The following is a 22986-nucleotide window of genomic DNA, read 5'->3' on the forward strand; positions in this document are numbered from 1 at the left end:
TAGGAAGTATTAATAAAAACAAAGCTTGTGGAGATGATGAATTCCAGCTTTGCTATTACAAATCCTAAAAGATGATGCTGTGAAAGTTCTGCACTCAATATGCCAGCAATTTGGAAATTCAGCAGTGACCACAGGAGTGGAAAAGGTGAGTTTTCATTCCAATCCCAAAGAAAGGCAATACAAAGAAAATTCAAACTACTACACAATTGCACTCATCTCACACCTTAGCAAAGTAATGCTCAAAATTTTCCAAGCCAGGTTTCAGCAGTACATGAACCATGAACTTCCAGATGTTCAGGCTGGATTTAGAAATGGCAGAGGAACCAGAGACCAAATTGCCAGCATCTGTTGAATCATAGAAAAAGCAAGAGAGTTCCAGAAAAACATCTATTTCTGCTTTATTGACTACTCCAAAGACTTTGTTCCAAGAAAAAAATGTGGAAAATTCTGAAAGAGATGGGAATACCAGACCACCTTTCCTGCCTCCTGAGAAATCTGTATGCAGATTAAGAAGCAACAGTTAAAACTGGACATGGAACAACAGATTCATTTCAACTTGGGCAAGGAGTATGTCAAGGCTGTATATTGTCACCCTGCTTATTTAACTTCTATGCAGAATACATCATGAGAAATGTCAGGCTGGATGAAGCATAAGCTGTAATCCAGATTGCTGGGAGAAATATCAATAACTTCAGATAGGCAGATGACATGACTTTTATGGCAGAAAATGAAGAAGAACTAAAGAGCCTCTTGATGAAAGTGAAAGAGGACAGTGAAAAAGTTGGCTTAAATCTCAACATTCAGAAAACTAAGATCACAGCATCTGATCCCATCACTTCATAGGAAATAGATGGGGAAATAATGGAAATGGTGACAGACTTTATTTTGGCATGGCTCCAAATCACTGCAGATGGTGACTGCTGCCATGAAATTAAAAGACGCTTACTCCTTGGAAGAAAAGCTATGACCAACCTAGACAGCATATCAAAAAGTAGAGACATTACTTTGCCAACAAGTTGCATCTAGTCAGAGCTATGATTTTTCCAGTAGTCATATAGGGATGTGAGAGTTGGGCCATGAAGAAAGCTGAGCACCGAAGAAATGATGGTTTTGAACTGTAGTGCTGAAGAAGACTCTTGAGAGTCCCTTGGACTGCAAGGAGATCCAACCGGTCAGTCCTAAAGGAAATCAGTCCCGAATATTCATTGACAGGGTTGATGTTGACCTTGAAGCTCAAATAATTTGGCCCCTGATTCGAAGAACTGACTCATTGGAAAAGACCCTAATGCTGGGAAAGATTGAAGGCAGGAGGAGAAGGGGACAACAGACGATGAGATGATTGGCTGGCATCACCGACTTGATGGGTTTGAGTTTGAGCAAGCTCTAGGAGCTGGTGAAGGACAGGGAAGCCTGTTATCCAGAAATCCATGGGGTTGCAAAGAGTCAGACACCACTGAGCCCCTGAACTGAACTGGTAATAAACTTAGAAATAGTGTCAAAATAGTGTTTTAAAACAGATGCTCTCAATGGTTATTTGAACTTCAAAGGAATACATCCTGCTGATAACATGATTTTATCAGTATTTCCATAGTGAGTCTGAGTATTCATCCAGTGGCTAAGCAGGGACAGCTTCTAAAACTCTCAGGTTAAGCCAGGGCGATTAAGAGGGTATGTGGTCCTGGGTTAGAAGTGACTTTTGACTTTCAAGAGAAGAAAATACAAATTCCACTTAAAAGAAAGCATCAGATAAGTATCTCGCATAACACAACTAAGACTTGGTGCAGGCGTGCTAAGTCACTTCAGTCATATCCGGCTCTTTGTGACCCTATGGACCATAGCCTTCCAGGCTCCTCTCTCCATAGGATTCCCCAGGCAAGAATTCTCAAGTGGGTTGCCATGCCCTCCTCCAGAGGATCTTCCTGGCCCAGGGATGGAACCTTCATCTCCTGCATTGGCAGGGGAGTTCTTTACCACTAGCATCACCTGGGAAGCCCAGACCTCGTACAGCCAAAAATAAAATTTAAAAAATAAAGCGTCAGAGAGTCAAGAACAAACCACTGAGTGTATATCAAGTTGTCTCCAGGCTGAACAGATGTTCTTGCATCTTTAATCTGGTACATATACTGCTACATGTATCGTGCCTTTTTGTTTTTTGTATTAATTAAATAAAGTATTTAATATTGGAGTTATTAGAATAAGATTTATTTAAATCTTTGAAATAAACCATTGTCAGGTGTGAGACTTGCCTATTCTTTGATGTTAAATGTGTTGTTGGTTTTTTAAATTTTGAATCTGATTTTATATACACATTTAATTTTACTAGCTTTTCCTTAGTTTGAATTATTAGAAAGCAAAGACTTTAGGCACAGTCTGCGTTTGACACTGATGCAAATTCCCTTTAGGCTCCCCTCCTAGCAACTGTTTACACACTTTACCTCTATTAGAATCAATTAGAGCTAATTAAAAAAAAAAAAAAAAAAAAAAAACTAGTTTTCTTTTCAACCTTTGATCAGTAGAAGCTCCAGGTGTTCTTATATGGACTATCTCTTCTTATTTAACAATAAAGAGAAAAAATAGTTTTATAAGCAACATCTCTAGATTTCAATATATGAAACATTTGTGATTAAATTTTACCAATTGGAATAATGTTATGTGAACCTCTGTTAAAAAGAAATGAAACATCCTAATCATCTTTATTTCTTTGTTAAGATTTTTAAAATGATAGATGTGGCTTATAAATTTGCCACAAGTTATGAAAATCTGTTTTTAGCATCAACTGATTTTAAAGGATTTGTTGCTTTTATCATGGATCATTTCTTTTTGAGTGACACTTTAAAATAGAAAATAAAGGGACTTTTCAAGCAGTGATTTTAAATTGTTTTCATCACAGAGGCAAACTAAATTTGCTGCATGTGGATGAATAGCTTTATGATGATTCTGAGTATCTACTATAAATTTATGACTATACTAGCAAAATCAGTGTGAAGATAAAGGAAACTGAACTTCTATTCCTAGAGTTCAGATTTGAGGATTGCAATGCTGTCACAAGATCATTGGTAAAATATAGTAATATTTTGGTAATGACAAATATGAAATCTCAAAATTCACCTAACAAACAGTGTAAGAAAGAGACATCAAAATCTTCCAGAAGATGCTTTCATCCTTAATTTTATTATCATTAATTATTGTCATCATTATTTAAGAAGGATCACATTGAATTTGTAGATCTATTTAGGAAATTTTACCATAATAACAATACCTAGTCTTCTTATTCATAAACATGTTATAGCTTTCCATTATGTTGATACTTTTAAAATTATTTATTTTAAAAATTATTTTAATCAGAAATTTTAATATTTCAATCAAATGTGTTTAGTAGTTTTCAATAAAACTATTTTTATTTCTTTTGCTAAACTTATTCCCAAATATTATATTAATTTGATGCTATTGTGAATGGGACTCTTTTGAACTTTGCTACTATACTAATAATTTTTTTATTCTGAACTTATATTCTATAAACTTACTGACGTTAGTCTTAATTATATTTTTGTGGTTTCCTTGGGATTTTCTGTATGCAAGATTGTATGCAGCACATTACAAATACAAAGTTGTACTTCTTTCCACCTAATCTGGATGTCTTTTCAAATATTTTCCTGTCTCATTTCCCTATATATAATCTCCAATACAGTATTAAATGAAAGAATAGAGAGTGCAGATATTTATCTTGCTCTCTACCTACAAATAAAAAAAGAAAAGAAAACATTCAGTCTTTAACAATAAAATACAATGTAGCTGTAGCTTATCTCTCCATCTTCTTTATTAGGTAAGGGAAGTCTGTTTCTATTCCTAGATTCTTGAATGTTTGACAGTAAAATGTGCATTTTATCAGGTTTTTTTTTTCTGCATCTCTATGGATAATCATGAATTTTGTCCTTTATTCCATAATATGGTTCTTGACTTTAGGATAAATGGATCTTTTATTTTTATAGTTTGTCCCATTTGATCAAATTATATGATGCTTCTGATATGTTGCTGGATTTGGTTGCTAGCATTTTGATGAAGATTTTCCATCTATGTTTTTAAATGATATTGGTCTGTAGTTTCCTTTTCATCTGATGCACTTTTTTTAAATTTTTTAATTATTATTATTTTTTTTTTACTTTACAATATTGTATTGATTTTGCCATACATCAACATGCATCCACCACAGGTGTACACATGTTCCCAATCCTGAACCCTCCTCCCACCTCCCTCCCCATACCATCCCTCTGGGTCATCCCAGTGCATCAGCCCCAAGCTTCCTGTATCCTGCATCGAACCAGGACTGGCGATTCGTTTCTTCCATGACATTATACATGTTTCAATGCCATTCTCCCAAATCATTCCCCCCCCCTCCCTCTCCCACAGAGTCCAAAAGTCTGTTCTATACACCTGTGTCTCTTTTGCTGTCTCACATACAGGGTTGTCATTACCATCTTTCTAAATTCCATATATATGCCTTAGCATACTGTACTGGGGGAGAAGGCAATGGCAAGCCACTCCAGTACTCTTGCCTAGAAAATCCCATGGTTGGAGTAGTAGGCTGCAGTCCATGGGGTTGCTACAAGTCGGCGGCGACTGAACGACTTCACTTTCACGCAATGGAGAAGGAAATGGCAACCCACTCCAGTATTCTTGCCTGGAGAATCCCAGGGATGGCAGAGCCTGGTGGGTTGCTATCCATGAGGTCGCACAGAGTCGGACAGGACTGAAGCGACTTAGCAGCAGCAGTAGCAGCAGCATACTGTATTGGTGTTTTTCTTTCTGGCTACTTCACTCTGTATAATTGGCTCCAGTTTCATCCACCTCATTAGAACTGATTTAAATGTATTCTTTTTAATGGCTGAGTGATACTCCATTGTGTATATGTACCACCGCTTTCTTATCCATTCATCCGGTGATGGATATCTAGGTTGCTTCCACGTCCTGGCTATTATAAACAGTGCTGCAGTGAACATTGGGGTACACGTGTCTCTTTCAATTCTGGTTTCCTCAGTGTGTATGCCCAGCAGTGGGATTGCTGGGTCGTATGGCAGTTCTATTTCCAGTTTTTTTTAAGGAATCTCCACACTGTTCTCCATAGTGGTTGTACTAGTTTGCATTCCCACCAACAGTGTAAGAGGGTTCCCTTTTCTCCACATCCTCTCCAGCATTTATTGCTTGTAGACTTTTGGATCACAGCCATTCTGACTGGCGTGAAATGGTACCTCATTGTGGTTTTGATTTGCATTTCTCTGATAATGATGCATTCTCTTATTTTGATATCAGAATAACACCAAAATTAGTGCTACCATATAACTCATGAAATTAGTGGGAAAAAAGTTATACTTAGTTTATATTTTTGGAAAAATATGTAAAAGATTTGCATTAAATATAATTTGTATGCTTGGGAGATCTACGTAACTTTATGGTTATTGCTTTCATCAGTTGTCTTTTAAGCTAGATGATGACAGGTTTAAAATCAAAATCTTTACAATTATACTGTTTCTCCTGCTTATTTATGTGTAGTACACATTGTTTTATTGCACTCCACTTTACCAAAGTTTACAGATTTTGTGTTATTTTGCAAATTGAAAATTTGTGTTAACTTTGCATTAAGCAAATCTATCTACGGCATATTTTCCACACCCTTTGCTCATTTCATGTCGCAGTGTAACACTTTAGTAACTTTCACAATGTTTCCAACTTTTTTATTATTATATATGTTATGGTGATCTGTGATCAGTGATATTTGAACATTACAATTGCAAAATGATTATGACTCACTGAATGCTCAGATGATGTTTGGCAATTTTTAGCAATAAAGTATTTTCTAGTTAAGGTATGTTGTTGTTGTTCAGTCATTAAGGTATGCACATTGTTTTTTATACATAGGGTACTGCACACATAATAGAGAATATTAAAATGTAAACATAACTTTGTTTTATTTCATTTTTAAAATAATTAATTAATTTTATTTGGAGAAAAATTACTTTACAATATTGTGATGGTTTTTGTCATACATGAATCAGTCACAGGTATACATATGTCCCCTCCATCTTGAACCCCGCTCTTACCCTCCCTTTCTATCTTATCCCTCAGGGTTGTCCCAGAGCACCAGCTTTGGCTTTGGGTGCCTTGCTTCATGCATCAAATTTGCACTGGTCAACTATTTTACATATGGTAATGTACATGTATTAATACTATTCTCTCAAATCATCCCACCTGGTCTTCTCCCACTGAGTCCAGGAGTCTGTTCTTTGCATCTGTGTCTCCTTTGCTTCCCTGCATGTAGGATCGTCAGTAACTTTTATATGCACTGAGAAATCAATTTAATCTGACTGACTTTATTGCAATATTTGCTTTATTGATGTGTTCTTTTTTTTAATTGATGTGTTCTTAAGTAAACTCACAATATCTTCTAAATAAGTCTATCATTTTATCAATGATCTTTATTTTCTTGGATTGATTGAACTCATTTCTAAGTATCCTTTCATTTAAGCCTGAAAGACTCCTTTAAGCATTTCTTACAGTCCAGGTCTGCTGAAATAAATTCTTCATTAATTTTAAAAAATTCATCTTAATTTTATCTTCATTATTTGAAGGATTGCTTCCTGGGTATAGAATTGTTTGTGATGATTTTTCCTTTCAACAGTTAGAATATATTAGCCTACTGTTTTCTGACTTCCATGGTTCTTATAGAAGTCTGCTGTTATTCTTATTGAGGATCCTTTGTAAGTGATGAGTCTTTTATTTCATGCAGCTCTTAAGAGTCTGTTTTTCAGCTCTTGACAGCTTCCCTATAATATGTTTAGGTGTGAACATCTTTAAATTCCTACCTCTTGAAGTTCTGAATTTCTTGAATATATAAATCATGCTTTCATCCAATATGGAAGTTTTTTGACTAGATTCAGCCCCTTACATACAAATGACTTCTGTTCCAAGAGCTTTTCCATAAGTCCAGTTTGTAAGTCCAACAAAATTAGGTACCCAAGTAGGTACTCAATCAGCTATACAGTACTGAACTGCAAATTGGTTTATAATATTTTTCAAACAAATAATACATAAACACAAATAAAATATTTTTAATCTTATGTAGAGTACCTTGAATAGTACAGTTGGCATACAGAGGCTGCCATCACGTGAACAGGCAAGAAGAGTTTCTGACTGGAGGCAGGAGAGAACGTGGTAGATAGTAGAGCTGAAGGATCAACAATAGGAGACAGAGGGCAAGCTGCAATTTCACTCACACCTAACACTGATTGCACAGTTGCTGGTTCCTTGCTGGATTCAGTTCTATCTACCCTCTTGAAAAAATGATCCAGTGATGTTTTTGTTTTAGCTCTTTTTTTTTTTTCGTTATCATAGATAATGTGGTAGCACTGGGTTGCATTCTGAATGACTACTGAAACCTTTGTATACCATTCTACATTCTGTATTCCTCAAAACTAACTGTGCCTCCTCAAATAAAGAAAATCTGCTTGCCATTCCTGCATTGTGAATCTCTTCAGTTCTATTACTTCTTCTTTGTCTTGTCTTGGCACTTCTTGGCAGTACCAGCTATGTTGTCACTGTTTTTATGCTTACTTCCAGGCCTCCTGGGCTTGAAATAATGACCTTGTACTACTGTACTCTATAGTACTTTACAATAAAGTACACAAAAGCTCAACTGCTTATAGAAGATACACACGTGTGACAATGTATGCCAGGCACATGAAGTAACCTACATGATTGGACATGAGAACGCACATTCACGTCTTTGAAAGCTCACAGTTTGAAGGTGTGTATATAGGGGAATTATACTGTATTGTTTCATCAAATATACTTTCTGCCTATTGCTCTCTGCTGTCCTTCTGTCACTGTCATTGTCTGCACATTGGTAAACAATATGGTGTCCCCCAGACATCTGGGACTATCTCCACATTTTGTTCATTCTTTTTTTCTCTCTTGCTTCTAAGACTGGATAATCTCTATTGACCTATTTTCAAGTATGCTTATTTTTTCTTAAGTCAACTCAAATCTCCTCTTGTGTTAGAAATCTGAACTCCTCTTGTGCTTATTTAAAATATGAGTTACTGTATGTCTTAGTCTGGGCTATGATATCAAATTTATCATGAACTGCATAGCTTATAACCAACAAACACTCATTTCTCACAATTCTAGAGGCTTGGAAGTCCGAGCTCAAAGTGCTGGTAACTTTATTTCTGATGAGGACATGTTACCTGGTTCATAGATAGAAGTCATCATCTTATGTTTTCACCTGGTGGAAGGAATGAAAGAGTTCTCTGAAGTATCTTTTATAAAATGTGAACAATCCTGTTCATGAGGGCTCCATTCTCATGCCATAGTCACTTTTCAAAGACCCCACTTCTGGATACCTTCACGATGTAGGAATAAATATCAAAGAATTTTGTAAGGACTTCTAACAATATACTTCTCAACCCCAGAATTTCTCTTTGTTTCCTTTCTGAGTTATTTTTTTCTCTTTTTTGATAGTCTGTATTTCGTGATATACCAACCCATACTTTTCTTTAATCCTCTAAACATGATTCCTGTTTTTTCTTTGAATACAATTTAAAAATTAATTTAAAATATTTATCTAGTATCATCAACATCTGTTCTTCCTTGCATGTGTGGCAAGTCACTTCAGTTGTGTCCAACTCTTTGCAACCCTATGGACCATAGCCCGCCAGGCTCCTCTGTCTGTGGAATTCTCCAAGCAGGAATACTGGAGTGGCTTGGCATACCTTGCTCCAGGGAATCGCCCCAACCCAAAGATTGAGCCTGCATTTCTTACATCTCCAGCATTGGCAGGCGGGTTCTTTTACCACTAGCGCCACCTGGGAAGCTTCCCCCATTCCCGTTCCTCCTTCAGTTCAGTTCAGTCGCTCAGCTGTGTCCGACTCTTTGTGACCCCATGAATCACAGCACGCCAGGCCTCCCTTTCCATCACCATCTCCCAGAGTTCACTTAAACTCACGTTCATAGAGTCGGTGATGCCATCCAGCCATCTCATCCTCTGTCGTCCCCTTTTCCTCCTTCCCCCAATCCCTCCCAGCATCAGAGTCTTTTCCAATGAGTCAACTCTTCGAATGAGGTAGTCAAAGTACTGGAGTTTCAGCTTTAGCATTATTCCTTCCAAAGAACACCCAGGGCTGATCTCCTTTAGAATGGACTGGTTGGATCTGCTTGCAGTCCAAGGGACTCTCAAGAGTCTTCTCCAACACCACAGTTCAAAAGCATCAATTCTTCAGTGCTCAGCTTTCTTCACAGTCCAACTCTCACATCCATACATGACCAGAGGAAAAACCATAGCCTTGACTAGACGAACCTTTGTTGGCAAAGTAATGTCTCTGCTTTTCAATATGCTGTCTAGGTTGGTCATAACTTTTCTTCCAAAGAATAAGCGTCTTTTAATTTCATGGCTGTAGTCACCATTTGCAGTGATTTTTGAGCCCCCTAAAATAAAATCTGACACTGTTTCCCCTGTTTCCCCATCTATTTCCCATGAAGTGATGGGACCAGATGCCATGATCTTCGTTTTCTGAATGTTGAACTTTAAGCCAATTTTTTCACTCTCCACTTTCACGTTCTTCCTTAGGGGGGTTTCTATTGACTGTTTTGTTTACTTGATACAGAGAATAATGTAATGACTTAATAATTTACTGAAAAAAAGGTTTTTTTGTTGTTGTTGTTGAAAACTGAATGTCTTAGATAAAATAATTGGCAAATGTGGACATCAGATTTCCTGCTTCTTTATATTTTACCAATGGTAAAGCTATTTAGTAATTTTCCTGAACTGATTTCATAAAGTCTCTTTTCCCTGACATGTTTGACCACTGAAGTCTCTGCTCATTTAGCTTAGAGGTTAGGTAGTGATTGGACAGAGATTCACTTATGCCTAGAATGTCTGAAAGATTTGGTCAAGATACAACATTTCTGATCTGAGATCATGGTGGCAATTTGCAACTCTGCTCTGTCTTTACCTTCTGCTAGCATAGAGTTTCAGTCAGCCACAAGTGAAGCAACAATGTTTCATTGAGATTTTCTTGTCATATACACACAGCCCTGCACAAGCACATGGATTTTTAGATCCCTAGGATAATGAGAAGCTTTTTAAAACTACTATGGATATCTTATTTCTCATATCTTCCTCACAATGTTTTACTTTCCTCTTGTTTGTCCCAATTAGTATCATTGCTTTAGCCTGCTGTGATGTTAAGTAATTATCACTAAGTTTTTTAACAACTGCTTGAGGGAGAAAACTTTTTTTCATTGATCCAGCTCAATCAGGCCTGGGAATGGGATTTTTTGCAGGAATTTTCATCAATGTCAAAAGTGGCAATCCTCCAGGGATAGCACTTATGGATCAACTATGTACAAGGCCTGCCCCATCCAATGGCTACTAGACTGCTAGTTTTCACAGCTTTCGTGATTGTGAAGCTGTCATTAGAAAGGCTACTATGGACTTGGGGAGAGGAGATGGGACGATGACAAGTTGAAATATCCCAAAATCAGCTATTCCTATAAAGATTTAGCTGTCATTACTGAATAACCATGACTTAGGCTGTTGCACAGAGAAAGCAATGGCACCCCACTCCAGTACTCTTGCCTGGAAAATCCCATGGGTGGAGGAGCCTGCTAGGCTGCAGTCCATGGGGTCACTAAGAGTCGGACACGACTGAGCGACTTCACTTTCACTTTTCACTTTCATGCATTGGAGAAGGAAATGGCAACCCACTCCAGTGTTCTTGCCTGGAGAATCCCAGGGACCGGGGAGCCTGGTGGGCTGCCGTCTATGGGGTTGCACAGAGTTGGACACGACTGACGCGACTTAGCCTCAGTAGCAGCAGGCTGTTGCAAGACTTTGGTTAAATCCAGACCCTGAGAAGTTTATTTTGATGCAAAATCTTTTGTTTCTTTGTTTTATTTTTTAATTAATTAATTTATTTTAATTGGAGGCTAATTACTTTACAACATGTAGTGGTTTTTGCCATACACTGACATGAATCTGCCATGGATGTACATGTGTCCCCCATCCTGGACTCCCCCCTCCCACCTCTCTCCCTGTACATCCCTCAGGGTTGTCCCAGTGCACTGGCTTTGAGTGCCTGTTTCAAGCATTGAACTTGCACTGGTGATCTATTTCACATATGGTAATATACATGTTTCAATGTTATTCTCTCAAAATCATCCCACCCTCGCCTTCTCCCACAGAGTCCAGAAGTTTGTTCTTCATATCTGTGTCTCTTTTGCTGTCTCACATATAGGGTTATTGTTACCATCTTTTTCAATCCATATATATGTATTAATATAGTGTATTGGTGTTTTTCTGACTTACTTCACTTTGTATAATAGGCTCCAGTTTCATCACCTCACTAGAACTGATTCAAATGTATTCTTTATAATAGCTGAATAATATTCCATTCTGTATATGTACCATAGCTTTCTTATCCATTCATCTGCCGATGGACATCTAGGTTGCTTCCATGTCCTGGTTATTATAAACAGTGCTGCAATAAACACTGGGGTACACGTGTCTCTTTCCATTTTGGTTTCCTCGGTGTGTATGCCCAGCAGTGGGATTGCTGGGTCATAAAGCAATTCTATATCCAGTCTTTTAAGGAATCTCCACACTGTTCTCCATAGTGGCTGTACTAGTTTGCATTCCCACCAACAGTGTAAGAGGGTTCCCTTTTCTCCAGACCCTCTCCAGCGTTTATTGTTTTTAGGCTTTTTGATAGCAGCCATTCTGACCAGCGTGAGATGGTACTTCATTGTTGTCTTGATGAGCATCTTTTCATGTTTTTCTTAGCCATCTTGTCTGTCTTCTTTGGAGAAATGTCTGTTTAGTTCTTTGGCCCATTTTTTGATTGGCTGACCCAAAATCTTTCATGACTTTTATAGAGATGTAAATTTTTGGAGGGCTGTCTTCTGCCATTCTGGAACACTTGTCTTTCTCCTAAATTTTTTATAAGTGTATGCAAATGATTAATTTCTGTTTGTTCAAAAGTATGTAACTAAATGCTTTAAAGATTTTTCCCTATAAAATGTAGGCAGAATTTTTTCAAGAAATTAATGTCTTAATTTTAAGACAAATTGCTCATATATCCTCTCAAATTGCTCATCATCAAAATGTACATTTTATGCAAGCAAAACTATCCATTTATAGTCAATAGGAAACAATACATTAGTTACTTATGTATGTATTCATCTCTATATTTTAAGCATATATATATTGAGAAACCATAATATTCTGGATTGGCATTATCATAATGAATAAACTATGCTGTCATAGTTATAAAATTCCTAATGAATTTTATATTCTATATTTTCAAGTGGGTCATCAATGACATTGGAAAATTCTTCCTCTGTTTAACTCTTTTACTTTTTGCTTCATTGAAAAGTCCAGCTATGCCTTCATTTTTACTTTTGACATTAAATATGTTTAAAATATAGCATATTCTTTAAAATAAAATGTTCTGAAAACAGGAAGTAGATATCACATAATACGTGTTGAGGCTGTTTTCTATGTCAGTGTCTTTTAAAGTTGAATAAGGTATGGCCTCTTAAAGAAATAGTCAAATTATTGTGAACTACTCATCTTACAAAGATTTTTATTAAAATACTAAATATAATAGTATTTTATATATAAACTGTAATAGCATTTATGCAGATATAAAACCAAAACATATTTACAAGTTAATTACTATATGTATGTGTGGTATAATATGTGTGCCCAGTTGTGCCCTACTCTTTGTGATTCCATAGGCTGTAGCCTGCCAGGATCCTCTGTCCATGGAATTTTCCAGGCAAAAATACATTTCCTTCTCCAGGGGATCTTCCCGACCCAGGATTTGAACCCATATACCTAACATCTCCTGCATTGGCTGGTGGACTCTTTACCACTGTGCCACCTGGCAAGCTATATTAATTACCTATACAACTATAATTTAATCAATTAGACTTTAATTGTTTCATCAATTCAATATTGTAAATGATGTGCTGAAACCACATTTCCAATAGAAGTTTATCTGTGATATTGATACTGTGCCAGTGTTTTTTTTCAAGTTGTCATATTTGGATTTACAAGTGGCATGAGATGTATAAATTTTCCTGCCTTTAAAAATTTTTTTTGAATTTTTAATGGGAGCTGCATTTGTATACCATGATCATCACTGAGGCCTCACTTGACATGAAAACATTATTTTTATGGCACATCTCCACTGATCATTTTTCATTCACAGTTTTAGGTAAAATAGGGCTACCAAAACAGTTAACAGGACACCAAACATAGACTCAAATCTTATGTGGCAATGCTCAATCACAAGGTGAATAACCAGTGATTCCGAGTATTATAGCGAGTCTGAAAAGGAAATAAAGTCCTGCTCCATGAAGCTTTTAAAAAGAGTAAGATAGATTTTCATCCATGGATATGAAAAAAGACAAAAAAAATATTACTAAAAGGAAACTTCTTATTGAATAATATTGCTTTATTTAATATATTACATAACATAATAAAGTTTGTTGTAGTAAACATTACATATACATATTATATATAAATAAATACATCCATACCCACATACGCATAAAATACCGGAAGTATAAGACTCAAATGTTAACTGTTTTTACTAGTTTATTGTTAATGAATGGGTGTGAGTGTAGGAGCTGAAAAATTGCTTTATCTTGTTTGGCTATACACTTTTATATAATAAAGTTATTATCTCTACATAACAAATTATCTGTGCAACACAAAGAAAATATATATTTTTTAGTTCCACAGTTTTTAGATAAAATTTTTCTAAACATAAATTTATAAATAAAATTAACACCAAGATAGGTGATTAAGGAGGATATATTAGTAATGAAGTTTTGTGTCAAATGAAACTGAAGAGAATATTATGATATAAGAATATTCAGATATAAGAATATCTGAATCTTAATACAATGGAAATACAATAGAATAATATGATATAAGAATATTCAGATATAAGAATATCTGAATCTTAATACAATGGAAACCAATAATTTCCATTTGTTAAAAATTGAATCTATAAGTAAAAATAATTGAAATTCACTTTAGAATTTGAGTCCAGTACTATAAAAAGTCTAACTTTGTGTGGTTTAGAAATCTATGTATTTACTGAATTTCATGCAAGATAAAAACATTCCATACAAATACATGTATTATGAACTCCTAGCATTAAAATACATCTTTTATAGCTCACATGATAGAAAGAACCAACTGGTTTACAGCTAGCGGGTGAATTCATCTCTCTAGTATTTTCTTCTTAAACTACTGATTCATTTTGCTACCAGACACATTCTATTGGCATAGTGAGAAGTTATTAGATAACTCAACAACTCTTTTTTACATGATGTACATAGCAAGCATAGGATATCTTAGTACAAGTATGGATACCTGTCCTTTTAGCATTTTCTTTCAGCAAAATTTACTCCTGAATGTTTTTTCTTTGTATTTTACTCTGTCTTTTATCTCAAAAATATAATATTTATAATATTAATTATATATACATATATATATATATATGCATACACTAAGCTAAATTACTTATATACTATTTACACCAAAAGTTGATATTTAAACCTTCTCATCCTCACATGGCATCCAGTCCCATCACTTCATGGCAAGTAGATGGGGAAACGATAGAAACAGTGAGAGACTTTATTTTCCTGGGCTCCAAAATCACAGCAGATGGTGACTGCAGCCATGAAATTAAAAGATGCTTGCTCCTTGGAAGAAAAACTTTAACCAACCTAAACAGTTGGTTAAAAAGCAGAGACATTACTTTGCCAACAAAGGTCTGTCTGGTCAAAGCTATGGTTTTTCCAGTAGTCAAGTATGGATGTGAGAGTTGGACTATAAAGAAAGCTGAGCATCAAAAATATCAATGCTTTTGAACTGTGGAGTTGGAGAAGACTCTTGAGAGTCCCTTGGACTGCAAGGAGATTCAACCAATCAATCCTAAAGGAAATCAGTCCTGAATATTCATTGGAAGGACTGATGCTGAAGCTGAAGCTCCAATACTTTGGCCACATGATGTGAAGGACTGACTCAATGGTAAAGACCCTGATGCTGGGAAAGATTAAAGGTGAGAGGAGAAGGGGGTGACAGGGGATGAGATGCTTGGATGGCATCACTAACTCGATGGACATGAGTTTGAGTAAGCTCCAGGAGTAGGTAATGGACAGGGAAGCCTGGAATGCTGAAGTCCATGGGGGTTGCAAAGAGCCGGACATGATTTAGCGACTGAACTGAACTGAACTGATCCTCACATTTATAACCTTTAAAAAAGACTCCTCTATTTTCTTTAGTCTTTTAACCACACAAGAAAATCTTAAATTATTTTAATAGTATAAATTCTCAACATCAAAGAGAAAGATGTATAACCCTGGAAGTATTCTCTGTTCCTGTATAACTTTTATATCCAGTTCTTTAAAAGGGCAACAATTTGAATACACAGAGCTTACATTTACATTTTTTTCCTCTTCTCTTAATCTGTCAATATCCTCCAGCTTCTCTATGCACAGTATATAGTGTACAAGCTTATTGCAAACAAATAAAGTATTTGCATGATTTAAAGTATTTCCAATGGTAATTTAGATGAAATGTTCAACTTTAGTTTTATACTATCTTCTAATTATTTACCCAGTGTTTTATTATGAAAATTTTCTTAAGTAGAAAAAAATTGAGGAATAACAAAAATACTACTGTACTAATTTCCTAGTTTCAGTTATATTTAATTACAATGCATATTTTGATATATTGCTTTCTTATCATTGTATAAATACAGCAGAGGTATTTTGCTGTTACTGCACCACTTGAAAGTAAATTGAAACATCACAATATTTCATCACCAATTCTTCAACCTGTACTTTTTAAGATTACTTATATCTCATCCCCAGGACTCTACCATTCACACCAGCTTCCCAGTTTAAGAGGGTATCACCATGAACTGACTTCTTTCAGACAATATTAAAAGAAAGTGTTCTCAGAAATTTTTGGTCCAGAAACAACTTCATGAAAACAGATTGCATAATTCAAGACTGGAAGAACAAGAATCAATTCAGTTCAGTTCAGTGGCTCAGTCATGTCCGACTCTTTGCGACCCCATGAATTGCAGCACACCAGCCCTCTTTGTCCATCACCAACTCCCAGAGTTCACTCAAACTCATGTCCATCAAGTTGGTGATGCCATCCAGCCATCTCATCTTCTGTCATCCCCTTCTCCTCCTGTCCCCAATCCCTCCAGCATCAGAGTCTTTTCCAATGAGTCAACTCTTCGCATGAGGTGGCCAAAGTATTGGAGTTTCAGCTTTAGCATCAGTCCTTCCAAAGAACACCCAGGACTGATCTCCTTTAGAATGGACTGGTTGGATCTCCTTGCAGTCCAAGGGACTCTCAATTACCTATGGCTAAACAGACTAAATAACTTGTAAAACTTTTATTAATAGTGTATATAAAAAATTTATATTTTTTACTTATAGCTCACTGTGGTATTATTATGATAGAAACAGAAATGAACCAGTTATTTGCATATCTATTTCCAAACCCTTTAGAATTAAAGAAAATTATCTTACTAAAATAATCATTCATGTTTAAAAGCTAATAAATTTTCAGGAAAATATTTAATAAAATTTATGTAAGAATGATACATATTAATTGACTTTATAAAAGAGTTCAAAATAATAAGAACAATATTTAAACATTTTCCAAATTATCTTTTTTTTTGTTTCTTTACTTTCAATTACCATGTAATTATTTGCTTAGGATTCAGAATACACCCCTTCCATCAGTTCAGTTCAGTTACTCAGTTGTGTCCGACTCTTTGCAACCCCATGAACTGCAGCACGCCAGGCCTCCCTGTCCATCACCAACTCCCAGAGTTCACTCAAATTCACATCCATCGAGTCGGTGATGCCATCCAGCCATCTCATCCTCTGTCATCCCCTTTTCCTCCTGCCCCTAATCCCTCCCAGCATCAGAGTCTTTTCCTATGAGTAAACTCTTCGCATGAGGTGGCCAAAGTACTGGAGTTTCAGCTTTAGCATCATTCCTTCCAAAGAACACCCACGGCTGATCTCCTTTAGAACGGACTGGTTGGATCTCCCACTCCTTCCATAAAAGGACTTAATTGGATATATGAAATGTACACCTAAACTATGTCAGAAATATCATTAATTAGCTATAATAAATGTGATATTTTTATATTCTTTTAAAAATAATACCCACAAATCTTTTCAGGAAACTGGCCTATTATCTACTCTTTAATTAACGAAGCCACAAGCTTACATTAGTAAATGTTATTTTCTAGAAGGACAATGCTATTGACAGCCTTGAAATATCAGAAAGGGAAAGAAAATACTTTTATAGGTACTGCAGGTGAAATATAAAAGAATTGGGCTCAGTGATTCTTGGATTCTTATCTTTTTAGTGAAATCTGATGCAACATTATATAAATAACAATAATGTTTGAGCATTATCACTTTCATGAAAAATTACTATAGTTCATTGCTAAGAATTATTACAACTTCTATTCAAACAGAATTTTACTATATTATCATAGAGTAAAATAGAGTTCTGATATCACATTTTAGATATAGTCCCTTCTGTCCTATATACAGATGCTGCTTTCATTAACCATTATTTTTCTTGTCAACTAGAGGAAGGAAAGGTTTGAGAATATGGGTATGACTTTAAATGAAATTCATTGAAGTCAGAAGAGAGATAATCAATGTAATAGAGATTAAAAGAGCTTATGTTAGGCATGATGCTGACTAATAACTCAGTTCTCCTGGGACTTTGTAAAGTAATCTCAGATCAAATTTGCAGCTTTCTTTCAGTGTTACAGGCATAAAAATCTTGCTGAGTGATGAATATCATGGCTCTTTAGGTTTTTGCATCTGCTTTGAAAGGATAGTACAGGATCAAATAAAATTACTGTGGGCACTTGAAGTTTCTCACCTGTGAAAGACAAAATGCTGCAGAAAGGAAGAGTCCTTGGAGACCACTATAAAAGGTTCATTTGCAAATAAGCTCGAGTGCCTAAGAGAGAACTTTTAAAGTACAGGAAAATTATTTTATATTAGAATTTTTTTTATTACCATAGCACATGTGATAAAATTTTTTTTTCTTTAGGTATTTCTTTGGGAAATCACAATTCTGTGAGATAATTAACATATTTAAAAAATTGTATATCTCATAAAAAGCTATGAATCAATTAAAAATGAAGATTAAAAAATGAATTAGGGTTTCCAAGGTGTCGCTAGTGTTAAAGAACCTGCCTGCCAGTGCAGGTGACATAAGAGAGATCTTGGTTCAACCCCTGGGTTGGGAAGATCCCCTGGAGGAGGTCATGGCAATTCACTTCAGTATTCTTGCCTGAGGAATCCCATGGACAGAAGAGCCTCATAGTGTACAGTCTATAGTGTTGCACAGAGTTGGACACAACTGAAGGGACTTAGCACACATGCACCTATGCAAGACAGAAGCTTATGGTGTGAGGTCATTATTTTGAGTGCTTAATAGAGTTCAGAACTTCCCAACAATTTATCTTCTATTTCTCCTAAACATCAAACATCTTATTTTCATTGCTTATAGTGTGTTTCATTGTTATCTTCATCATTTCATGTTTTATTTTTGCATCATTTCAATCTTACCTTTGCTCTCTTTTCTAGACTAGTTTCGTCAATTCTCACACTGAGTCTAATTTTCCTATTTTTTTTAATCAGATAAGTGAAATTTTTATTTAACTTTTTACCCATTTACAGTATTTGATACTATAAAGATCAAGCAGAAACTATGAAATATTTTACCATATTTTTGTCCCGTTTTCCAATTTCATTTTTAGAGTCTATATTATTGTTTAAAATAAATAATACTGTAGAAAAATTCCATTTTTCTTAATGTGCTATCATTCTGACTAGAATAAGTGTCTGATGAATTTGAAAGTCATGGGAGGAAGCACAGGGTTTTTATCTTGTCTAAATGAGAACTTGAGCCTAGATTAAACTGATGTTGGCAATGCTTGGGTTCAGGAGCCAGACACTCTCTTTTTAGTGCTGGATTCCAGTGTGCTGTGTGCTAACTCATTTCAGTGGTGTCTGACTCTGCGACCCTATGGACTGTAGCCTGCCAGCCTCCTCTGTCCATGGGTTTCTCCAGGTAAGCATACTGGAGTGGGTTGCCATTTCCTTCTCCAGGGGATCTTCCCGACCTAGGGATTGAACCAGCATCTCTTAAGTCTCCTGCATTGGCAGGCAGATTTTTCACCACTATCATCACCTGGGAAGCCCAGTGAGGATCCCAGTGAGGTAGCTCCGTCCTTTTACTAGGTGCAAAGTGCTTCATTGAATTCTAGGCAGGATTCAATCACTTGCTCTGTTTTTGGCTTCACCCAAGTTTCACTAGAGAGGATGTTTTAGAAATCACAAGCTGTCATTTCAGAAAGAATTGAGTGATCTCTTGAAATATTTCCTGCCATGTCTACCAGTGGCTATGGTTTGATGCTTAGTAGCTTATTCGGACACGACTGAGTGACTTCACTTTCACTTTTCACTTTCATGCATTGGAGAAGGAAATGGCAACCCACTCCATTGTTCTTGCCTGGAGAATCCCAGGGACGGGGGAGCCTGGTGGGCTGCCGTCTATGGGGTCGTACAGAGTCGGACACGACTGAAGTGACTTAGCCTCAGTAGCAGCAGCAGCTTAGTTTTATGAGTAATATTCACATGAATTGGGTGTGGTGTGTTGGAAAAACTTGGGTTTCATAGCCTTTACTTTCTTTGTAACTTGAAATTTAACTGCTCAAAACTTCTGAATCTCAGGTTCTTGACAAGTAAACTGAGTTAATAATATCATACTCTTTGTCGAATGGTTTAGGGATCATATATCTAAAGAACTTGGCCCATGATAGTTGGGGAATGGTAGGTATTATTATTATTTTTCAATTTGATTTTAAAATGTTGTGTTAGTTTCAGGTGTACAGCAAAATGAATCTGTTATACATATACATATATCCACCTATTTAAGATTCTTTTCTCATATAGGCCATTATGCACAGCAAAAGAAACCACAAACCAAATGAAAAGAAAACCATCAGAATGGGAGAAAGTATTTGCAAATGAAGCAACTGACAAGGGGTTAATCTCCAAAACATACAAACAGCTTGTGAAGATCAATAACGTACACACACACACAAATAACCCAATCAAAAAATGGGCTGCAGATCATTTTGACATTTTTCCAAAGATATACAGATGGCTATAAAGCACATGAAAAGATGTGCAACATCACTAATTTTTAGATAAATGCAAATCAATACTACAGTGAGGTATCACCTTACATGGGTTAGAATGACAATCATAAAAAGAAAAAAAAATCTGTAAACAACAAATACTGAAGAGGATGTGGAGAAAAGGAACCTTCTATCACTGTTAGTGGGAATCTAAATTGGTGCAGCCACTATGGAGTACAGTATGGAGGTTCCTTAAAAAAAAACTAGAAATAGAACTACTATATGACCCTGAAATTCCACTCTAAGGCACATACCCAGAGAAAATCATAATTTGAAAAGATATATGCACTCCAATGTTCATTGCAGCTTTATTTACAATTGCCAGGATATGGAAGCAACCTAAATGTCCATCAACAGAGGAAAGGATAAAGAAGATGTGGTACATATATACTATGGGATATTATTCAGCCACAAAAAAGAATTAAATAATGCCATTTGCAGTGACATGGATGGACCTAGAGATTGTTAAACTGAGTGAAGTCAGACAGAGAAAGACAAATATCATAGGATATTGCTCATATGTGGAATCTTAAAAATAATACAAATGAACTTATTCACAAAACAGAAATAGATTCACTGATTTAGAAAACAAACTTATGGTTACTGGGAGGTAAGGGAGGGTGTGGGATGAATTAGGTTGAAATTGCCATATGCACACTACTATAAAGATCATAGGGCTTTCCAGGTGGGACTGTGGTAAAGAATCTACCTGCCAATGCAGGAGACATGGGTTCAAATACTGGGTTGGGAAGATCCCCTGAAGAAGGAAATAGCAACTCCAGCACTCTTGCCTGGAAAACTCCTTGGACAGGAATCTGGGATTGCAAAGAGTAGGACATGACTGAGCACACATGCTACATGCTGCTGCTGCTGCTGTTGCTAAGCCGCTTCTGTCGTGTCTGATTCTGTGCGACCTTATGGACAGCAACCCACCAGGCTCCTCTTTTCACAGGATTCTCCAGACAAGAACACCAGAGTGGGTTGCCATTTCCCTCTCTCACACAGATACATAGAACATATATATTACATGTTATATATTACATATATATGACCTACTGTATAGCACTGAGAACTCTGCTCAGTACTCTTAATTCCCATTTATATGCTTTTAAGCACTCCTTATTTATTTATAAGACTTATTAACATTATATTAAATCATTATTTAATGCCTGATAATGTGCTTAAAATCTATTAATATCTCAGGAACACAGGTTTTGTGATGTTATGGACTTTTCTGCTATTTTCTTCAAAGAAACAGCTTTATTTTTTTATGTATAAGGAATTCCAAAGAAATTTCATGTCAAGGATACTTCGTTGTATCATCATACTTGGATTATACTCATAAAACAGATGCATGAGTAGTCAGTAAATAGAAAGTAATAATACCCTTAAGACTCCATCTACTTTTACAGTGATAGTTGATGATTAGATTTTTGCCTCTTGGATTAAACTATCTTGGCTATCTTTGTGCTTTCAACATGTTTCTGGCGTATGTATGCGTATATCATAGGAAGTACTTAATCATTTTATTAAAATCAATGAAAAAAAGAGACTTGTTTTAGCCATCTTCCTTATCTAGTCCACAGAAATGCCCACGGTTTAGGGCAGGATCAACCACACATTACTCATAGATACCATACTGAAGTATTGATTTTGAGGAAAAAGTACAATACTCATAGAATGAGCCCTTACCCCTCTTTACATTGGTATTCTTTTAACTTTATAATGAATATTTGCAAACGGTACTTCCTAAAATTTATATTATACTCCTTATTGGAAGTGTATTATTCATTTATTTTACTATTTTTATTGAAGTATATTTAGTTTACGATATTGTATATTAGTTTTTGGTTTACAACAAAATGATTCAGATACGCATATATATAGGAGTAGAATTTCAGGATCATATGGTAACTCTACTTTTGTTGCTTGTTTTTCAGTCTAGTTATTTATTTAAATCAGCACAATTGCAGAAGCTCACTTGCTTGCATAAACCAATAAGTTACCTTTGCTATGGAAAGTTAGGTTGTTATCTTTACAGAAAAAGAAGTTTTGGAAAATAATGAATGTTTAAGCATGTTTTTAGTTCGAAGGCAACTAGAGTTCAAAGACATGACACCGAGGGAGCATGTCTGTCTAGTTGGTCTTTTATAGGGTGACATAAGTTGAGTTAAAACATAACTAATAAGGTTTGATTATTAACTATTTAAGTCCAGTACTCCTCTCTGGACTGTGGACTAAGAATTCTGTAATTAAAAACCTACGTTGGCATTTATATTAATATGAGTTGTACTCTAAAAGAATAAACACTAGCAAACTATTCAGTGACATTACCAATGCCAACAGTGACCACTCGATAAAGCCATCCTCTAGGGAAACATGACTGGACCATCTTAAACAATTGATAAGAAATTATGTCACTTATAGAGGAGGAGACATCTATTGACCCAGTTATTTTTTCCTCAGCAATTTTAAGTTTAGGTCTTGTGAATACTTATTTCATTCATACAAACAATTTTTTTTTTTTTCCTGACCATGCCTCGTGGCATGTGAAATTTTAGTTCCCTGACAAGGGAAAGTTTTGTTTTTTTTTTTCTTTTTTTTAGTATATTCATCAAGAAGTTAATGACACTTTGCAGTTTGAGCATAA

The sequence above is a fragment of the Bos taurus genome, chromosome 17 (genome assembly GCF_002263795.3).
Source record: "Bos taurus isolate L1 Dominette 01449 registration number 42190680 breed Hereford chromosome 17, ARS-UCD2.0, whole genome shotgun sequence".
NCBI classification, from domain to species: Eukaryota; Metazoa; Chordata; class Mammalia; order Artiodactyla; family Bovidae; genus Bos; species Bos taurus.